Here is a 19,465-nt window from a genome sequence, read left to right as displayed (position 1 = left end):
GGGGGTTGGTGGTGTGGAAAGATGAAGCCTCGCAGCACAGATATATTGCCATTAGCCCATGTAAGCAGCTTAGCGTTTAGACTGTCAGTGCTTGGGAAGGTTAGATAAAGATGCACCCTGTGTTTGCAGTTCTGATTCAAAGCATCACTGCTGCTCTGGGATGCCTTGGGGTTTTTTTTGGGGGGTGGGAGGGGGCATATAGACAGATGCTCTGTTCATGCATATGTGGAGGGAGGTGGGGGGGAGTGGGGAAACTTTACATTCTGTAGGGTGTAAAATGCTTATACATCTCTCAAACTCGTTAGAGGTCTGTAGAGAAAAAAGTACCTTCATCTTTCCTTTGGAGTATGATAGCGATGTGGGCTTCAGAGGGATGGGGTTGGGTTGCTCCAGTGAGCAGCAGTCGGGCTCAGCTGCAGTCACGACTTCACAGATTAGAGGGAATCTTTGCCCTACATTAAAATCTTTGCCATTTTGGCACTCTCTTGTGAAGGTCTCTTCAATCACAGCTCTCCAGGGCCTGCTTTTGGGCCTGGGGCTGGCTGCTGCTGCTTTACCACGCCTGGGCAATGTGTAATAAAGGAACAAAAACAACTCGCCTCCATCTTCGTGTGCAGAGGTGCAAGGGCGGTAGTGCTGGTGGTGTGCTATGTGCACCCAGAGGTGCTGCTCGAGCAGGACAACAGCACTGGCACATGGGCAGGGAGCAATGTGCTTTAGTGTATGGACTCAAATAAAGAGGAGAAGGAAGGAAGACAAACTTACTGGAGGCCTCTTGCCCTGCTTTGACCCCGCTCCTCCTCTTTGAACCCTCTCTCCCATGCCAGCTGGACCAAATTGCAATGCAGTCCATCCCTGCAGGGATGCTGATGCAAGCGGTCAGGTCCAGAATTACCCACCCCTGTGCAGACCAGCCCTGGATGATGCATTCATCCCCATCACTGCCACAGGGCCTTGCAAGCTCTGGCACAAGGCTTTAGCCTGCAGATCTTGGTGCCAACGCCTGCAGGGGCAGTTACAGGTGGCCCTGTCACCCTGACATCCCCCACTGCTGCCTTCACCTGCCAGGTCCCTTACACCCACCATCTATCCCTGGCCCTCTGCCTCTGGCTGCTTCTCGAGCAGCCCCCATGAAGCACTTGGTTCAGGGAGCTAAAGGATCGCCTCGCCAGCTGGATGCCAGCGAAAGGGGTATTTCTGTTTGGGGTTTATCTGGGAGGAAGGTTTGCAGCTGGTTTCCGAAGGGGCGGGAGAGCTGCAGTCTTCTGACATGCAGGGTGAGCAGAAACTTGACAGCGAGGCAGTCCCTCTCTCCTGGAGAAGGGGGAAGGCAAAAATGGTATTTTTATGAGGGCCCGTTCCTCATTGCAACAGCATTTTGAAGAGGAAATGACAACCAGCTTTAAAAAAAGAAACGGGAACTTGAGCTCTGTGTGGAGACAGAGGCTGAAGGACAGAATTAAAATCTTTTCAGTAAAGGGGGAGGGGACACACACTCTATGTTTGCTTTTTAACTAAAGATTTTTCTGCTCATTATTAATTAGGACTGATTGGAAAAAGAAATTGCTGCCCTGTGAGAAATGCTGGTGTTTTGATGTTTGCTTTTCCCCTCTGAAACTGGACTGAAAAATTGATCTCACAGGAGGAAGCATTTTTCCTGAGGGAGAAACCATAATGGCAAAGTCAACATTTTGGTGGTTTTGATCTGCTAGGTTATGTGATCTGGGCTGTTAAACCTAATACTCTGAGTGAAATATGATCAGAGCAGAAGAGTTTACTTTTGAATCATTTTAGAGTCTGACATTTTTCATGAAAACTAATACTTTGTGGAAAAATACCTTTGTTGAGATGTATCTCAACAAAAATACAACAATCTGAGTTTGTTTCTTTTCTTTGCATATATCTAGTAATGGAAAGAGTATCCTTTTGCTGATGCCCATGGCTGGGAGGAGAACCTGGATAATTTGATCCTTAGGAGAGACCATTTGCAGAGAAATGGTGTCATGGAAAAACATCTATTTGAGGTCCTCGTCCTCTGAACAATCATGGCAAGTCACTTGAGCTGGGGAAAAAAAAAAAAGCAAAGGATGGCTGAAGTGAGCTGGGAAGCTCTCTCAGTTGCCAGGGCTTCGAGGACACAGTGCAGAAAGCACTTTTTTGATGTTGCCTGTTTTGCTGGCTTCTCCTGGGAACATGCTTGCATTTCCATGTGTTTCCAGATACTGAGCTGCCTGCTGGACCACAGTGGTCTGTCTCTGGGTTGTGCTTGTTCAAAGCACCTAGACCTACTCAGCTGTCCTCGAGCTCGTGACCCCCCCTCAGCATCTCTCACCATCCAGGATGTCCATAGAGACTTGAGGGGAAAATCAAATCTTGTTCAGTTTCCTTCCCTCCTGAATGCTGGACTCAGAGGTGATTTTATTCTTCCCAAGAATGCAGCATGACTCTCAGGCACTGATTTCTGCCAGTGCACAACTGGATTAAGTCGCTAGCACTGAGGCATATCACCAGATCCTTTTAGAGGTGCTGGTGGCAGCAGCCTGCTCCTCCTACCCAGGAGCTGTTAGCGAAGATCCTCCACATACCTTGTAGGTCCAGAGCCTAGGAGAGGATCTGGCTGCCCCCAGCTCGGCCGTGGGTGGCTTTTCTCCAGTGTAGGAAGGCTGGCACCTCCGAGGAGGGGCACGTGAGCTGTGCGTGGGCAGGCAGACTGCAGTGCACGCCTGCAGTAAGCCAGAGTGGCTTGCATGTGCATTGGAGGATTAGTCACGTTGTCTGCAAAAGCCCAAGGCCAGGAGGGATCCCTGTGGTTATTTTAATCTGACCTGCACTGAGCAGTCATCAGCTTTTCTGAAGGAGTCCTGCTGTGAATAAGAGGCGAGGATGTCTAAGCTAGAGCTGGTCCATCCCCCGATGCCAGACCACCTACCACTTTGGCCTTGAAGATGTTTTTTAGGATAAATAAGAAGCTCACCACCTCCCAAGGGGGTCTCCATGTGGCAGCAGGTCCCCTGTGGAAGACTGTGGACCGCAGTGCAGGGGAGTGTCCTTTGGGAAGCAGTCTGGTCTTACTGCAAAGCTCAGCAGCTGCTAGGCCCACCAGAAACCAAGGAATGTTTTCGTAGAGGGCTTTAAGCTTTCAAAGATTGTTTTCCCTCTGAGGGGTGATGTAACTCACCCTTTCATTTAGAAATCCCCAGGAAATCGTCCATCCCAAAATAATATCCCTCATTCAAATAAAACAGAACATGAACTCAGGCTGGGTCTGTGTTCCCAGGCGAGCACCCTGCCCACAAATTGATGGTTACTTGCTTGGCGTCTCATTCTGCACAAAATCTACAGGAACTGAGCTTTCTCCCTAAGGAAAAGCCAAATCCCATGTTTCCATCAGACACCTCTGCCACCCCGGAGAACATCTGAAAACATTTTATCTCCTAGGTTTGTCTTCAGCTCCTCTCTAAGGGGACCCCCTTTGGTGGCAGAAAAGTCCTGCCCTGCCCAGAAGCTGAGCTCTCCCCATCCTGCCAGCAGCCAGGAGGCAATAAGGATGGAAGCAGATCAACACTGGGGCACTGGGAAGAGGACAAGCAGGGTCCCATGGGGTCCAGAAGATGTGAGATACTAGAGGGGAGACACAGAAAACCCTGTCCCCAGTCTAGAAATCTTGTCCTGCCATGGAAGACCTGAGGAGCCCAGGCAATTCAGCACACCACAAAGATTGAGACTGACTTGACATGGTGTTGAAATAGCAAAAGACTTACTGATCGAGAAGCACAGAAAGGGTAGAAGAAGCAGTAGCTGGAAGCTGGAACCAACCTCTTCTAATCTGAAAAATAAACCCCAAAAAACTAACAGTATTGATACTTACCACTAAGAAAAACAATCAGAGAGATGGGGGTTCCCCAATTCTTGGTGCAGAAACTGCAGCTTGTCTGCTTTTCTGTAAGAGGGGGTTTAACAAAACAAGGTTTTAGGCTCAGTTTAGCAGCTGACACCAGCAAAGTGCAGGAGGTGAGACAATATGCAGAGTATTGCTCTGCTCTGGCCAGCCATGGAGAGACCTCTGGGCCTCCTCCCGGGGGCCATGGGAGAAGCAGGAGAGGAAACAGAGCTGAGCAGTCAATGTTTGCATTTGCTGGAAGTTGTGAGAGCCAGAAGATACTTTGGGTTGGGTAAGCTGTTCCGGCAGCTGGCGGAGAGCTGCAGGATCACTTTGCCAAATGAAGATTGTTCAACGTGTGCTGACAGCTTGTTCTGAGCTAAAGCAGGTTAGACTTTGTGACTTCATGACGTGCAGATGATTTTCTTAAAAGGCTCTTGCAGTTAAAAAGGTTTTACTTAGTTCTAGGTGGTGGATGGCTGGAAATTATCAATCCCCCTCCTCTGGCAGATCTGTACAGTATCTGACTGAAATATGTTCTTGCAAATAGACTAAACCAGATTTCATCTAAATCATATTTGAGCCCACAGCATAACCCCTGCATCCCAGATGTCTATTCCCTCTCCCCCCTTACCCTTCTCCAGGCTAGATGCACTGTGATGCACGGTCCACTTTGCCAACAGCATCCTTAAAGTGACCCTAAAGGGCATATTAGCCCCCAACACCCCAGGGCAGGGCAGGGCACCCTGTTCACAGATTATTCTAGATCACAGAAAACTTAAGTCAGCCCCGCAGTTTCCTAGACTCAGCCCGAAATTGGATGATGTGGTTCAGCAGGAGGCAGAAGAGCATGGAGCAATTACAGAGGATAAACACAGCTCTTACTGCATACTCTCAAGTGCCATCCTCTCTTGCAATTCTAATCAGGGACACAAAAAGCCTCTCCTGCCAGCAGTATGAAGAAGAGCATTTGCATGGAAAGCACAAATCACCTGGCTGGTGTTACTGGAGTAGCTGTACAAGCCCAGCCTCCTGGATTAATTTAGGAGCTCTGGCAAAGGCTGACTGGGGCTAGCAGGCAGGGAAGGTCTGATGTTCCTGATCATTGGAATGAGTGAGATGGAGCTTGGCCTGTCACGGTCCTCTCCCATCATTGTTTAGAGGACCTCTGTGGGAAGGCAGGGAAGAGAACCCCACTACATCCTCGTTCTCTAGACCTGAGGTCCTTGGCATGTTCTCCCCAGCTGATGCCACAGCTGAGTCCAGGCCACCCTTGCCTGATGAGAGGAACCACGAGGATAGAGACTGGTGCAGCTTGCCCAGGAGCTCAGATCAATCCCCTCCCCAGGGCCTTTTGGAGAGCAGAATGGTGGACACCTTAGTGCCTACCCCAGGGACCATGTCTGGGGAGAGCAGCCCCCTCCCACCACAACCATGCAGAAATGTGAGGTAGATTTTGGGGTCATTTCATAAGTGGAAGAAGCCAAGTTTCAGGTGCAACTTGGGATGCACACCATCCATTTCCCAGCCTTCAGTTTGCAGACTGCTCAGCCCTTTCTAAAAGCACAGGTCCCTTCAATGTTGAGGAAGCTGCTCCCAATGCCTAGAGGGTTTTTGCTCCATTTCTTAAGGAGAAAGGTTTGTGTAAGCTCACACAGCATATTTCTTCCCTTTTCTTAGAGGACATGAATCTGTGAGCTAGTTTCACTCCAGCCTGGCAGTGTTTCAACTATTAGGAGCCTGCCAGTCTCATGAAAATATGTTTTGGACTATAGCAGACCTCCTCCTCGAATCCCCCTCCCCCTGCCCAGAGCATGAACTCAACCTTTAAGAAGCAAAACCACAGAAGAAAATAGACTTTGTGGTCTCCCTGCCCTCTGCAAGCTCACAGGCAAGCAGCCTGCTGAGCCCATGCAGGAGCTGTAGAGCCCTGGAGTGCACCAGAGTCAGGTTCGTGTTTAATTTACAGGTCCTCTGTGGAGGCAGATCGAGGTACTGAGCAGGCCTGGGAAATCAAGGATGCTCAGATACTTAAAGCTTATGCTTTGAGCCTGTAGAGCATTCATTGCACCTCTGTCTTGGGTGGCAGCTTGCTTGTACCAGCTCTTCCTTCATCTCAGCATAGTTTGACCAAGATGTGTGGTCAAACAGCCCCCAAGAGTAGAGAGGTTAAGGGCAATCCCTAGAGCTTGGCAAGGCATCTGAGCCAGAGATGCACCTTGAGACAGGCAGCAGTCTGGCAGACACGAACACAGTGTGTTGCTAACAGAGGATAACCAACCAGAGACCTGCAAAAGAGCTGCTTCATCCACAGAACTGCAGCAGATGTCTGCCTTTCACTTGGATCTGGAGGGAGGCAGTGGTACCTTTGACAGAAGGAAAAGTCCCTAATGCAGAGGCAGCAGGGGAATTACTGGGACAAATGAGTGGGTTTCTAAAAACAAGAACTTTTTCTCTATTTAAGGAAAGGGAACATAAGATCCAGAGTAAAGCTTAGTGGGAGGGCACAGGAGTCTTGCAAGCAACCTTGGGGATTTCTGCATGTCCCATTGCTGCAGAGCCATCCCAAAGAGTCAGCTCCAGGGCATGCAGACACAGAGCCACCATGTAGCCCGGCCACGAGGGCCACCAGAGCCTGGGAACAAGGTTTGCCCTCCAATCCAGCCTGGTCTTTTGGAGAGGCCTTTGTGCCCCATGCTCCATGGAGGAGGCTGTAAAACCTCAGTGCTCAAGGGGACACAAAGGAGGGACATGCAGGAACAGCCCTGCAAGCTCCCAGCGGAGGATGAGGGAACATTGCCTTATAAAGAAGCAACAAAAACAACCAGCTTGAGGCTTTGCTATTTCCCCTCCACACTCCTCAGCATCAACTTCTGGCTACAGCCCATGCCCCAGAGCAGGGCCGCGGGGGCCTCAGCATGGCTGGGATATGGCTGATGTCCTTCCTCTGGAGGGGCTGCTGGACACCTCTGCCACACTACTCTTTCATCCCCAGCATTATAAAATTTCTCCATCCCCACTCAAAACCAGGGCTGGCAACGTGACAAGGAGCAGTTTTGGGTGCTGCAGGGCTGGTTCTACCCTTTAAAGACAGAAGGAATGTCCCTGTCCCCAGGGAGAGATGCCTGCTGGTGCTAGCAGGGACCACCACCATCATCTCCTGACTGTATCCCATGACCGGGCACTGATGGCAGATGAACCGCTGCCTCTCCAAAAAGTCCCTTGCAGATAGCTTTTCCACCAACCCACACAGCCTTCAGACTTGTTTGTCCTGCTCCTGGGGCCCCTGGAGAGAGGTAACTGCCCCTCTAAAGCTCTCCCTGAGGGGCAGGGACAAGGCAGAGGTGGCACTGCCAGGATCCTCTTTCCCTGCCAGTGTCCCAAAAGACAGACACTCTCTAAATGGAGTTTAGTTCAGCCTCCTGGGTGGTGGGGGCTGCTATCTGTATCTGCAAAATCAACTTGCTGCTGTGCCCCGCTCAGGACTCCTCTGTGCTGGTACAAGCACGTCACCCTGTCCCACTGATCCCAAAATTCACACACCTATATGTTGGACTGCTACAGCCAAAGCGTTGCCCACCCTTGAGGCTGTGCTTGTGGACCTTCGCTAGCCACAGCATGGCTGCCTCAGCCATCCTGGCTTTCCTGGAAGCTGCAATTTCACTAGACCTTCAGCTTTCAAGTTTGTTTAGGTTTTAGTTCAGGGCCCTTTTCTGTGACAAGAGAGGGCTCAGAACCAAAACCAAACAAAGTCATACATGTTTAAGGCTCAAACATAGAAAAAAGTAAATAAAGGAAATGGTAAAAAAATAAAAATCTCAAGTTTTCCTTAACCCCGTCTTGTGCTTTGGGGTTGGCCAGACAGACAGTGTTTATCAGTACCAGATTAGTAGATACCTGTAACCAGAGAAGCTGACAGCTTTTATGGCTCAAAAAGACAAGGTCTAGCGAACCCAAAGCAGGGCTTCTGTCAGCTCTTGACTGATCCACAGGGCGTACTGCAGAAGAAAAAGCAATATGAGCAAGGGAGAAGACCAAGGATCCTCTTGGCATGTATGTGCACAGCCAGGAACGTCTGTGCTTTACTGGATACACCAGGCTCGGTTTCTCCTGTGGTATGGGGACCCCACTGAGGTGGCAATGGTTCCCTTCCAGTGCCGGGAGAAGCAGCATAGTGGGTGCTGGGGTCTCATCCAGATGTGGAACAGGGGTGCTGCAGGGATGTGCACATGCCCCAGATTCAGTCTTATCCAGCTCATCCTGCCTCAGTTTCCTCAACCTACAGCATAAGGCAAACCAGTCCTTTTTGGTCCTCACAGGGAGGCTCTGCAGAGCCAGGCTCTCCTGAGGGTGATGAAATGGATACCCCAGCACTTCCCTCACCTCTGAGCTGTCACAAAATGCCTGGTCCAGTACAACACAGGGCACAGCTCGCCCACATCTGCTCTCCACCTAGGAATCTGAAGCTAGCAAGCATGAGAGGGCACTTCACCCTTGTAATCCAACATGATCTAAAATAACATCCAGTCCCCACTGTATAAATAAAACACACCAAGTTAAACTGTTTTGTCTCAGTTGGGGATCACCTTCCTCAGAGCTGAGGCTTTCAAACAAAACAAAACAAAAATATAATGCGCTAATCCTTCGCCTCTACAGCAGAACAGATTACAGCTCATTTAGTGAAGTCACACTCGCCGTGCATTTATGCCCTGTGTATGTCTATTATTCCCATTATGCCCAAGTCTTCCAGTTAATATACTATTTTAATCAACTCAAAGGATCAAATGCCATTAAGGACCCAGGAGGATGGCCTTTTCCAGCTGCAGGCAGACGGTGCAGGGATGCTGAGGACGGGCACATGAGTGCAGCCGTGTCCTCTCAGGGTTTGGTTAGTTCAAAGGAGGATGAATGGGGGTAATGAGGCAGTAGGGAACAGGGCTTTCCCTGCATTGCTGGTAAAAGCCACAGTTTAGTAGGTAAAGTCTGTAGTTAACCGAGTAATAAGCAAAAGACAAGTAAACAGGAAGCTGTTTTGCAACCTTCCCATCAGCAAAGCTTCCCCTTGCTCAGCCGAGCTCCACAGCCCTCTGCTGTGACGCTGCCTGTCCCGAAGTTTCCCTGGGGACAGTGTCTCCACTGGCTCCCGGACTGCCTGGGGTCACCCGGGATCAGTTTTGCATGTGCTGTTCGTGTGGATGTTGTGGCAGCAAGTCTGGCAACCTCAAAAGCAGGGCCATAGCTCAGCCGGCTGCACGCGGCTCCCTGGCCTTTCGTAGCAGGCACTGCATGGGAAGGGGAGCTGCCCAGGGCTTCACATGTGACACCAGAGTTCCTGCATTTACCAGTGATTTTGCATCAGGCAGAGAGACAGAGCCACCCTGACATTTGTAACTTCTTTTTTTTTTTTTTTTCCTGTAGAACTTGCATTTTTGAAATTCACGTACAACACAGCTGGGTTTCCAGCTTCTCATCTCGTTTGACTTCAGTCACTTTAATGGAGCAGCTCCAAACCTGGAGAAACCGAGGGTACAGCCAATGTTTCCCAATAGGCGTTCCCAAAATATTCTTGTTCTTTGCATGCCTGGAGAGGATTTAACACAAAACTCTAGGGGAACAAAAAAAAAAAAAAAAAAAAAAAAAAAAAAAAAAAAAATCAACAAGACGCCCCACACTGCAGCCTTTTAGCTATTATTTTGCTCCAGGGGAACTGAAGTCCCCAGGTCCTAGTTTGGAAGGATTCCCAGTCTTCTAGAAGTCACACTAGCTAAACTGGCCAGGAAAGTACTTTTCAGCATGCTGGAAAGCTGAACATGTACCGAGCACGTCGAGGTTATGATAAGGGCTTGGTGCCTTATGCCAAGTATCATCATGTTCATGTCCCTCCCTCCCCCCCTCAATTTAATGTTGTTGCCAACTCCACCTTCCAGCAAACTACACTTTTGCAGACTACAGAAAGCCAAGATGTTTTCCTGTGATGGGGTATATTTGTATTTGCCAGGAATGGTGAGGTGTTTGCATCAGGGACCTTCACTGTAGGCAGTTCTCCTCCCTTCCTACCTCTGTGGGAGCTGAGGTCATCCCTCAGTGTCATGTAAATGAAGGACAAACCGCCCTGTCTCCTGTCAAGCAGAGAGTTGGCAGGAGTCATGAAACCTTCCCTTGTTCTTAGGTTTACTGGCAGACACCCCAGCAGTGCTGGTTCTTCCTAGGGAAACACAGTTTTCTGGCTGGGCATCCTCCTCCCTGCACAGGGGTCTGCCACTGCCTTTAGGGCTGACCTTCACCTCCCCTGCTCCTTCTGTCTGGTCCCCCCATCATTGCTGAATCCTGCAGCAGCATCTTCTTCTGCTTTGAAGCTGCTTCAGAAGTTCCCAGAAGTGTCCCATGGCACATGGGCACATTCAGTCTGTAACCAACATCTCTCCAGGCTAACTGGTCAGTACTGCGGTCCAGAAATCCCAGCCCTGGCCCTCTGTAACGCTGTGTCACGCTGGAAGCACGGCCATAAGGAGACTTCAGGTGACTTAAGTAAACAGGCAGAGCCTGCAAGAGATGCAGAAACACTAGAAGACTCCATGAACTGAAAAGCTTTGATCTACTTGCCATCAGCTCTAACTAGGGTTGACCCTTTCCCTTCCCTTCCCTTCTTCAAACTTACTCACTTTTTTATTCCAGAAACTTTGGGTTTCTTTGTGTAGTTAATAATGAAAAATCCACTAAAAATTCCACCAAAGGCAATTATTTCCCCCAAAATTATCTTTTGATTAAAAACTCAGGAGGGAGAGCAACAACATGAAGAAAGGAGGATTTTTTTGTACAAGTCACCTAAAAGGGGCTGCAGGTTTCCTAGAGGAGAGATACACACGGCTCTCCAGACTATCCAGGGCAAAGGAGGCTTCCCTGTGTGCTCATGGTCAAAATTAAAGACATCCCCCAACTAGCAGTGGTCACTGCGACCTTCTGTGCACATGTACGTCCCACCAATGATAAGATCAGCAGCTCTGTGTACTCACAGATCTTGAGTGAAAATCTTGGAGGGGGCTAAGAACAGCTGTAACACATGTGCTTGGGCCAAGCTCTGGTCCTGCGAGGCTAAAGCATGGCCCACGTCCTTGGAAGTCAGCAGCTGACCTGGAGAGGTGGGAAATCAGCAGGAGACAGTGCCACCCAGGACCTTCGTCCCCTTCTCCACACATCAAGGCTCCAGCAGGAAGGGCAGTGTCAGTAGGGCCAGCATCAGTACGGAGGCTTTTACAGCTGCAGCTGCAGCTTCACAATGCACCTGTTGCCAAAAGTGATTACTTACTTGCCTGAAGCTGGCAGCTGATGTAATCAAGTAGGTTGATCTGCTCTAACTTTACCATCTTCAGTTCTGATGACAAAGTCTAGTTGTTCCCAACACCTTTGATAGTCCAGCAAGAGAAGCAAGCAGTGCTGGAGGGTCAGATACCTGTCTGGAGATGACATCTAGACATCTACCACAGTGAAGATTCACAGGCATTAGAGATACAGACTTCACCAGAAGCCCCAAGGGACACCTAAGCTCCTTCTTTTCCTCTCTTTGTCAGTGTGCATTTTCATGTAGATTTGGGGAGATAAATCAGCCACAGGCAAGTCACACATTGGCCACAAAGAGACTGAAGAGATCTCAGGATGGGTGACAGACCATTGACAAACCTTCCTCTGACCCTGTAGGGACCTGACAACTCAGGAGGACAGTCCAGTTTGGAGTCAGGGTCCCCTTTGAGGTGTCATACCAAGATCCTCTGTGGGACTGGGGAAGCTCTTTGGGGTCTATCGCAGGTTCCCCACTTGTGCTCAGCAATGATGACACCTCCCCAGCGAGCACCAGGTTACCCAGAAAGGCTGCAGCTAACCCGTACAAACACCGTACAGAGCCATTATCATTAGTCTTGTGTCAGGGAAGACACAACAGAAAAGTCACCCGGTGTTGAAAGAGAGCCATTGAGCAAACACACACTCCCAGCACCAAACGAAGAGAGCGAAGCTCTCTCATGGGAGGCCTGATTACACATGGTGTGCTAGAGCATCCTGTGTGCAAAGTTTCCTGTGTAGTAATAATAATAGATGGTCCTTCTGGTAGCAAAACTGATTGGGAAATTCAAGTTAATGACCCGATGGATGCCTTTGTCAGCTGCTGAACAAGAAAAGGCAGCAAGCAGAGCCCTGATGCTTCATGCATATAGTTGCTTGAATGACTGTGTCAAACAGTGAGGTCCTCTCATCCTGCTTTAGTATCTGGGGCAGGCAATTATTTACTTTTAAAGTTGTTTCTCACAAGGCTGAGCCATTAGCAATTATCCACTGTAAATTTCTAGAGAGACTCCACATTTGACTTTCCCTTTTTGGCAGCCCGGGCTGGCACCCACCCGTTGTACCCTCAGATCTGTGTCTGATGGGGCAAGTCCAGCCACAGCCATTGAGGATGTCCTTTTCAAAGGGAATTTGTCAAAGATCGATGAATTCCAGGACAGGTGAATGCAGCTGGGGATGGACTGCAGGCAGAAAGGTTGATGCTGACCAAGACTGAGGCCTGGAGCAAGGGGAAGTTGAGCTGTGGGAAGCCAAGCAAAGGACAAACCACAGCCTCAGGCAGGCTTGTTGCCCTGAATCAGCTCCCGGGGCTCCATGGAGCTTCATAAAGCATCCTAGCTCCATCACTGTGAAGGTGCTCCCCATGCCAGGTGCTCAGCCCAGCACTGCATCTGAACAAACAGGGATGTATCCATTTGTCAGGAGGTTTGAAGGTGCTCAGCTGTTCACTAAAATAACATCCCTACCCTGTGTTTTGGAAAACACAGTCCCAGCCATTTCCAGACAGCGAGGAAGAAATTGCAGGCTTGGGTCTTTTTCTGTAGCTCAGAGAAGTTTATTTTCTCTCAGGCTGCATTTTCCAGGACAGTACTTCCTGAGAAAGCCACTTGTCCGGGAGTTTTCAGCTTAGCTTAGCCCTTGCTAAACTGGAGACCTTGGGGTCAGTGAACCACCCACTTGTGAAATGAGTTTGTGAGGGTAATCCCCACTGCGAAGGATGCAGGGACCTAGTGTCTAACTGAATCTGAACCTTGCTGGTGGGGGAGCAAGCCTTGAAAACACAGGGAGACAAAGGAAAACCAAAAAATAATCCAGAATAAATGATTTTAGATTTAAGACTGGGCCTGCAGCTCTAATCTCCATATGGCTAGGGCTGGCACTAATGCTTCTGAGCTGAGGTCTGGGTCCACCTGACATAGCTCCATGCAGCATCGATAAGGTCTGGTCACCTGTGCTGGATGCCACAGGTATTTGGGTACTGGTGTTCAGATCTGGTTTGTAAAACAAGTATCTGCGAGTCATGCTTCCTTATGGATTAGTGAAGGTTTTTTTTGTTGTGAGGAGAGCAGAAGCACCCTTGGTTTCCTCCGTGTCCATCACCAACACTGATACTTCCACAGGAAGGTCAGTCCCCACAGCCCCTTGGAGACTTGGGGCTGCCAGTACCCTGTGGGGTGAGTCAAGCATCCCGAGGTGGGTGGGAAACAGCTTCCTTACCCATGGCAGCCCAAACCCCTGTACACCTCAAGGTCAGACTTGTCTGGGCCTGGAGCTTCTCAGAAGCCTTTTTTCTCTTGAGGAAGATGCTTTCCTGTTCTTCCTCCATGGGCAGGGTTGGAAGAGGACCACTTCCCAATCTTGTCCCTCTGCCACATGCTACATGCCCCATGTCCCCTCACATCAACAATGCGGATGGGATGGGATGGGATGGGATGGGATGGGATGGGATGGGATGGGATGATGTGACTGCTCCAGACCTGCCGTCTGCCCAAGGTGTTTCTCACTGCGTGGCATGCATGGTTCACAATGCCCAGGCAGGCTGCCAGCCTGCTGCCAACCAAACTAAATTACACAAGAGGCAAAGCAGAGCTAAATTTATACATTAAACACAAAATTGCACAGAGAGGGGGCCAGCTCCCCAGGGCGATCTGGCAGGAGTTGCCACCACCACCCCCCATTGCTGCCCCTGCAGCCTGAACCACACATGCAAATTAAAAACCATTTGGCAGAGATATTTTAGAACTTGTGGCCACTAGCTAAGTGCATGACATGCTCACCAGTTTTTATTAGTAAAAATAAAGCCAGTGGCTTTTTGTCGAGCCACCTCAAGCTGCAGGAGATTGTCAACACACAGCTCCTGAAAATTAAAGATATTTGTTAATACCCCCTCATTCCCTGTTCACCGGTTGAACTCTGGTTTAACCAAGTAAGAGCAACATGCTGCAAGGAAGAGCATCCTCAGCCTCTCCTCGGTTTTGGGTTTTCTTCCCAGGACGCCCCTGGCTGTGCCAGGATGCTACCATAAGCCATGTCCAGAGCTGGAGCAGGCTGTGCTCTCTTTCAGTCCAGGGTACAGTTCTTGCCTTATTCCTGCACTGCTCAGTACTCCTTCTCACCATGGTTATCAGCCTCCCAAGTGTGCCAGCTGAAAACACACCATTTTCAGTCCCGCAGATGGCATTTCAGCCAAGGCATTGCAGCATCGAGCTGAGAACCTGCTGAGCTTGGGAGCACACCCAGCATTGGATAAAACCCCAAACCGATAGCACGAGCCCCCGAGCCCAAGAGCATGACCCCAGCACTGTAGCCTTATTTACACAAATATTCCCTCCCTTTTCACCACATCTGTCTGGCAGTCTCACTGCTGTTCTGTGGTTTCCTGCCCAAAATAGTCCCTGCTACAGCTAACTGGGCTGGGCAGGCAGCAAGAAGTTCCCACAGCAGGGCAGGAACAGCACACTGGTCTTCTCCTAAGCAAGATATTGCAGTGGTACGCTGATAAACATTGCTTAGATTAATTCAGAGGAAAGCAAATGCACAACCAGCTCTTAAATTGCTCTTGGAGCAGTTATCACCAGTTCACTATTGGAGCAGGAGAACACACTAAGCACGCACTGCAGGAGCCTCTGCAGAGTGGCTGTAGTCTGTATTTTCATTTACAGTTCTGCTGATGGAAGAGAAGCACCCGTGTAAAACACACAGGTGGCTCCGAGCTGGGAGGGCTTGCCAGTGCTTAAGGGTGTGAGTTCAAAAGGGCGGGGGCCTTTGCAAAAAGATGCATGTCAGATAGCAGGGTGTTTGCAGGAGCCTGAGCTGTGGGAGACCTGGGTATCTTGTTCTTCTCAGCCTGATGCTAGGACTGGAACATCCTGCCCGCTTTCAGATGACGGGTTAAGAAAGATGTTGATGAACTGGAGGAAGTCCAGAGGAGAAGCACAAATAATAAGATGAGATTCAGTAACCCTAGCTTATTAGGAAATGTTAAAGAAACGGAGTTTGTTTAGTCTGGAAAGCAGAAGATATGGAAACAGTTCATCATCAGGCCAAGTTTAATTATAAAATGGATCATAATAAATTGTACTGTATGGTCACTGGAGAAAGGATGAGAATAAAAACACTTGATTCACTGTAGCAAAGGTTTGGGTTGGACATTACTAAAGGCTTTCTATTAGCTACAGGAGTAACATGCAGCACCAGTGAGGCAGGTCTCTGGGGGAGGACTGGTATCTCCTTCCTGGAAGATTTAAGATTAGACAAACATCCATCAGAGATGATTCCCTAGGATCCTGTGTCTATGAGCTGAGAAAGGGAGGATTAATACATCCATCCACTCCCATTGCCTGAGCAGACCCCTGAAATTATTGACTATAAAATCAGGGGTCACCTCTTTGTCTTCCAAGGCAAGAAGCATCACCAATATTTTAACAAAGGATGCCACTGAATCCAGCCGTAGCCTGGAATAAATATCCTGCCATGCGTAAGCCCTGACAGAGGAGAAGCAATAGGTCCAGCAGTTTAAGTGCAAATGCTTTCTCACCAGACCCAGCACTGATGGACGTACACAGAGATGCTCTTTGCCTGCATCTGCCACCCTGCTGGGTTAGACCGCCCTGGGGCCTTGTGAGTGTGACCGAGGAGAGGATGTCATTTCCATTTCAGCCTTATCTCTGATCTTGCTGTTTTACAAAACCTTCCCTTTCTCTTCTTTGCCAGTGCCTACCTGTACACCCCCCTGCTGCTGCTGCTGCCTAGGAGGTCCTCTCATTAGCCCACACCTCCGCCCACAGCCCTATCTGAACTGGCATCTCTTTTGGCTTCCTGCAGGAAATGAGCTGGTGGGGGGTATATGCACAGCAGCTAAATTTAAACACCTTGCCATATAATAGAGGGTGGAGGACTCTAGGAGGCTACTGAAAGCACCCAGGTGAGGTGCCTATCGGTGAACTCATGCAACTCAGTAGCTTGTGGGTTTGCCTCTGCTCACCAGCTCTTCAAGGAGTTCCAGATAGTCCTGGCCTTCCAGCCCTCAAACCCTTGGACTGGTCTGCAAGTGCTGAACTGTGTGTGACAGTGGTGGTGTCCCCTTCACTTAGCATCTTCTGCAACCCCAGCACCACCCAGTCGCCAAGCAGCCACAGCCTTTCCTACTTCCCAGGGAAAGAGCCGTGAAGGAGGGGTCCTGCTTCTGAGCCAGGCACTTTTCTGCTCTGTGTCTTCCCAAAATACCATTGGTTTTTATTCACCTAGACCCTTATTTCTAAGAAGCTATGAGCCACCATAGGGCCACAAAACAGACCATCTGAAGGTACCCCTCTAGAGCCAGCAGTATCTTTTTGCCCTTCACCCATCACAACAAGACTGAAATCAGCCTTGATGTGAATTTTAACAGTGAAGAGATAGCGACGGGCTCATCTTCCTTCTTTGTCTTTTTTCCTGTTGATCCCACATATGTTTACCAGGCTGGCTTTTCCCTGCGTGCAGGGCAGTGCCTGCCCTCACCTACCTGCGTAGCTGTCAAGGAGATGGAATCCAGCAAAACTGTGTTCTATGTTTCGCACCATTTTACATCTGATACAAAACAAAACCCAGGGCTTTTTTTTTTTTTTTCCTTCTTCTTCTGCAGACTAGAATCAAATAAAATTAAAAAATCAAGCCATTATTTAAATAATCGGTGGATGGGAGCTCAGTGACACTGCTTTTAAGGGATTTAGCTCCAACCTTAAAGCCTGGTGGGCTGAAATTTTCTGATTAATTCTTCCACAAACGACAGGGGTAAAAAAATTCCCAGTCTTGACCCTGCTCCTGCGAAAGACGCATTGCAGAGAGTGTGCCTCTCAGGATGGGCTCAGAGAGGCAGAAGAGGCTGGACCGCAGGTTCAGCCACTCATGGTTCTGCTGACAGTGGAGCCTTTACACCCATTACCTGCCCGTTCTCCTCCCCAGACGTCTCCTCCTGCCCATCTCCCCCCAGGCTGCATGACCATCATCTAATTATCACTCCTTTCTCAGAAATATGAACTCAGCACTGGACATATTCTCTAATCAAATCAGACCCAAATGATGTTAAAGGCAAACTCAAAAGCTTTCTAATAATGAATAAACCACTGAGGATTAAGTGCCCTGGCCCATCTAGAAATGATACATGGTCAGACTGAAAATGCAAACTATTACATTAGAAAACAAGATCAGGAGGAGGGGATTTATCAGGCAGGAGTGGGCAGAGCATGCATCCAGCCCCGTGTCTTGACTTTGACAGTGCCTGGCAGCGACATTTCAGATCAAGGTGGAAGAAACCCTGGTCTGGTTTTCATTAGCTCCGCTCCAGAAGAATTTCTCCTTAAGCTCAGCTTGTGGGAGATGCCCAATACCCTGCGGCATCATGGTTTCTGTCTTTTATCATGTTCAATCTTATCTAAACTAATTTTGGAAGGAGGACTTCCTTAAAGGGAGCTTTCCATAAAAACATGTATTTTTATGATGATGGCAATGCTTCCATCAGCTTTCTTCTTATTTCTTTCCTCTACAGCCTTGACCATCCTGATCTCACCTTCTTCATTGTAAAACTCCCTTTATGCCTTTCACAGTTTTACTGAACAACTTTGGGCAGATTTTAATCTTGTCTGTCTTTCCTGACAAGAAGTGGCCAGGACTAAGAGCACTACTCTATTCCCTAAAGGTATTTTTTATATTTTCTGTGATTTCTTATCCCTCTGCCCAATGCAGTCTTACTGTCTGTGCCACCTCTGACTGCTGAGCCAGCATTTCTTCATCTGCTCATCATTACACTGAGCTCCCATCTTCTTTTTCTCTCTCCTGAGTCACGAAGACTGATTTAAAACCCACCAAGGTGTATGAAAAGTTCAAGTGATGTTTTCTAATGTGCATTGCTTTTCACTGCTTGCCATTCCATTTAACGTGCTGGCAGGCTCTTCATTAGCGTACCTTCACGAGGTCCCTTTGCAGCTTATACTATCAGCCAGCTGATATTAGTTTCTATTCCTTGCAAAATTTTTCCACTTGACTCTTCGCCCTTTTCCCCTTGCATCGTTAATAAAAACCTTTCATCCTAAAATGGACTCTCGGGGATGTCCTATTATTATATTATTTATATGTTGAGAATGAACTCTTGATTCCATTTCTCCTTTTCTCTGTCTTAATAAGCTTTTAATACACTGTGGAACTTAGACAATCCCCCTTTGGCTATTGAGTTTCCTTAAAAGCCTCTTTGATGGCCTTTATCAAAAAGCCCTCAGGAAAGTGTATTAACTGTTCTCCATTATCCACTACTTTGTTGACTTAACAGAAGACAAACGGATTTTTTTTTTCCTTGTGTATTAGAAGCACACAGGCAGTTTTTAATTCTGACTTTAATTATTATTTCAATTTGCTTGCTACATACAGAAGCAGTTACAATTCCTAAATGGATCTTTGCAAACATGCTCAGGTGAACCATTTATTTGCTGAAAGATGCAGGTTTGGGGTTAATTAAGACTAGTTGCAAATTCATCAAAAGGTACAGGAAATAGAGCTGAAAACCCTTTTTTTGACATGTGAAAAATGCGTTTCCTTCTGCAGCTTTTAAATGAAATATTCTAATTTCCCCTTTTCAAACAATATTTCAAGATTAAGTGTAATTTTAACCTGCCTCTCCACATTGTATTAATGGGTTTCTAGGAAAAATTTCCTTTTCAATAGCAACTGGCTAAAACCAGAGAGGGAGAGATGTCTTGTTTCAGCCACTGTTCTTCTGCAACAAAACTAAATTAATTTGGGGCTGTCCTCCAAACCCTCCCCTCCTCCCCTTCAAGCAGAAAACAGTTGTTTATACCTTTCTACAGCTCAGGCTTTCAGGGATGAAAACCAGGGGCCTCCAAGGAGTAACAGGGCAGTTCCTTCAGTCCTCCAGGTGGAAAAAGCATTAGTAGAGACATGGTTGTTGTGATGCCCAGGCTTCTGACCCCCTTGAGAGTACCACGGGAGACATCCTAACCCAGAGGGTCAGTCTGCTCTGAAATCTTCCTCATCTCAGGGGAAGGGATGCACTAGCCCATTGCCTTGTCCCTGCACCTACAGGACATCTTTGAAAAAAATGTTCACTTCCAAAAATTGGCGGTTTCTGACAGTGCATGAGCATCTCTAACTGAAACAGTAAAATGGATTTGAGCTGTATTAAGGTGGGTGTCAGCTTACTCTCTACTTTTAAAAAGCATGAAAAGCTCTAGAGGAGTGCAGCAGGGCACCTACCAGAGA

At 48.4% G+C, this 19,465-nt stretch overlaps 1 protein-coding gene across 2 annotated transcripts in view; it reads left to right on the top strand.

Moving 5' to 3' along the window:
* LOC113480071 (BTB/POZ domain-containing protein KCTD12-like) overlaps positions 1-19,465 on the top strand; it is a 70,801-nt gene that overhangs the window by 1,676 nt on the left and 49,660 nt on the right. The window lies entirely within an intron of this gene.

This window comes from Athene cunicularia (genome assembly GCF_003259725.1).
Source record: "Athene cunicularia isolate RWA chromosome 4 unlocalized genomic scaffold, athCun1 chr4_part3, whole genome shotgun sequence".
Classification (NCBI taxonomy): Eukaryota; Metazoa; Chordata; class Aves; order Strigiformes; family Strigidae; genus Athene; species Athene cunicularia.
The sequence above is the reverse complement of the archived record's forward strand: the minus strand, read 5'-3'. Positions and strand labels throughout refer to the sequence as shown.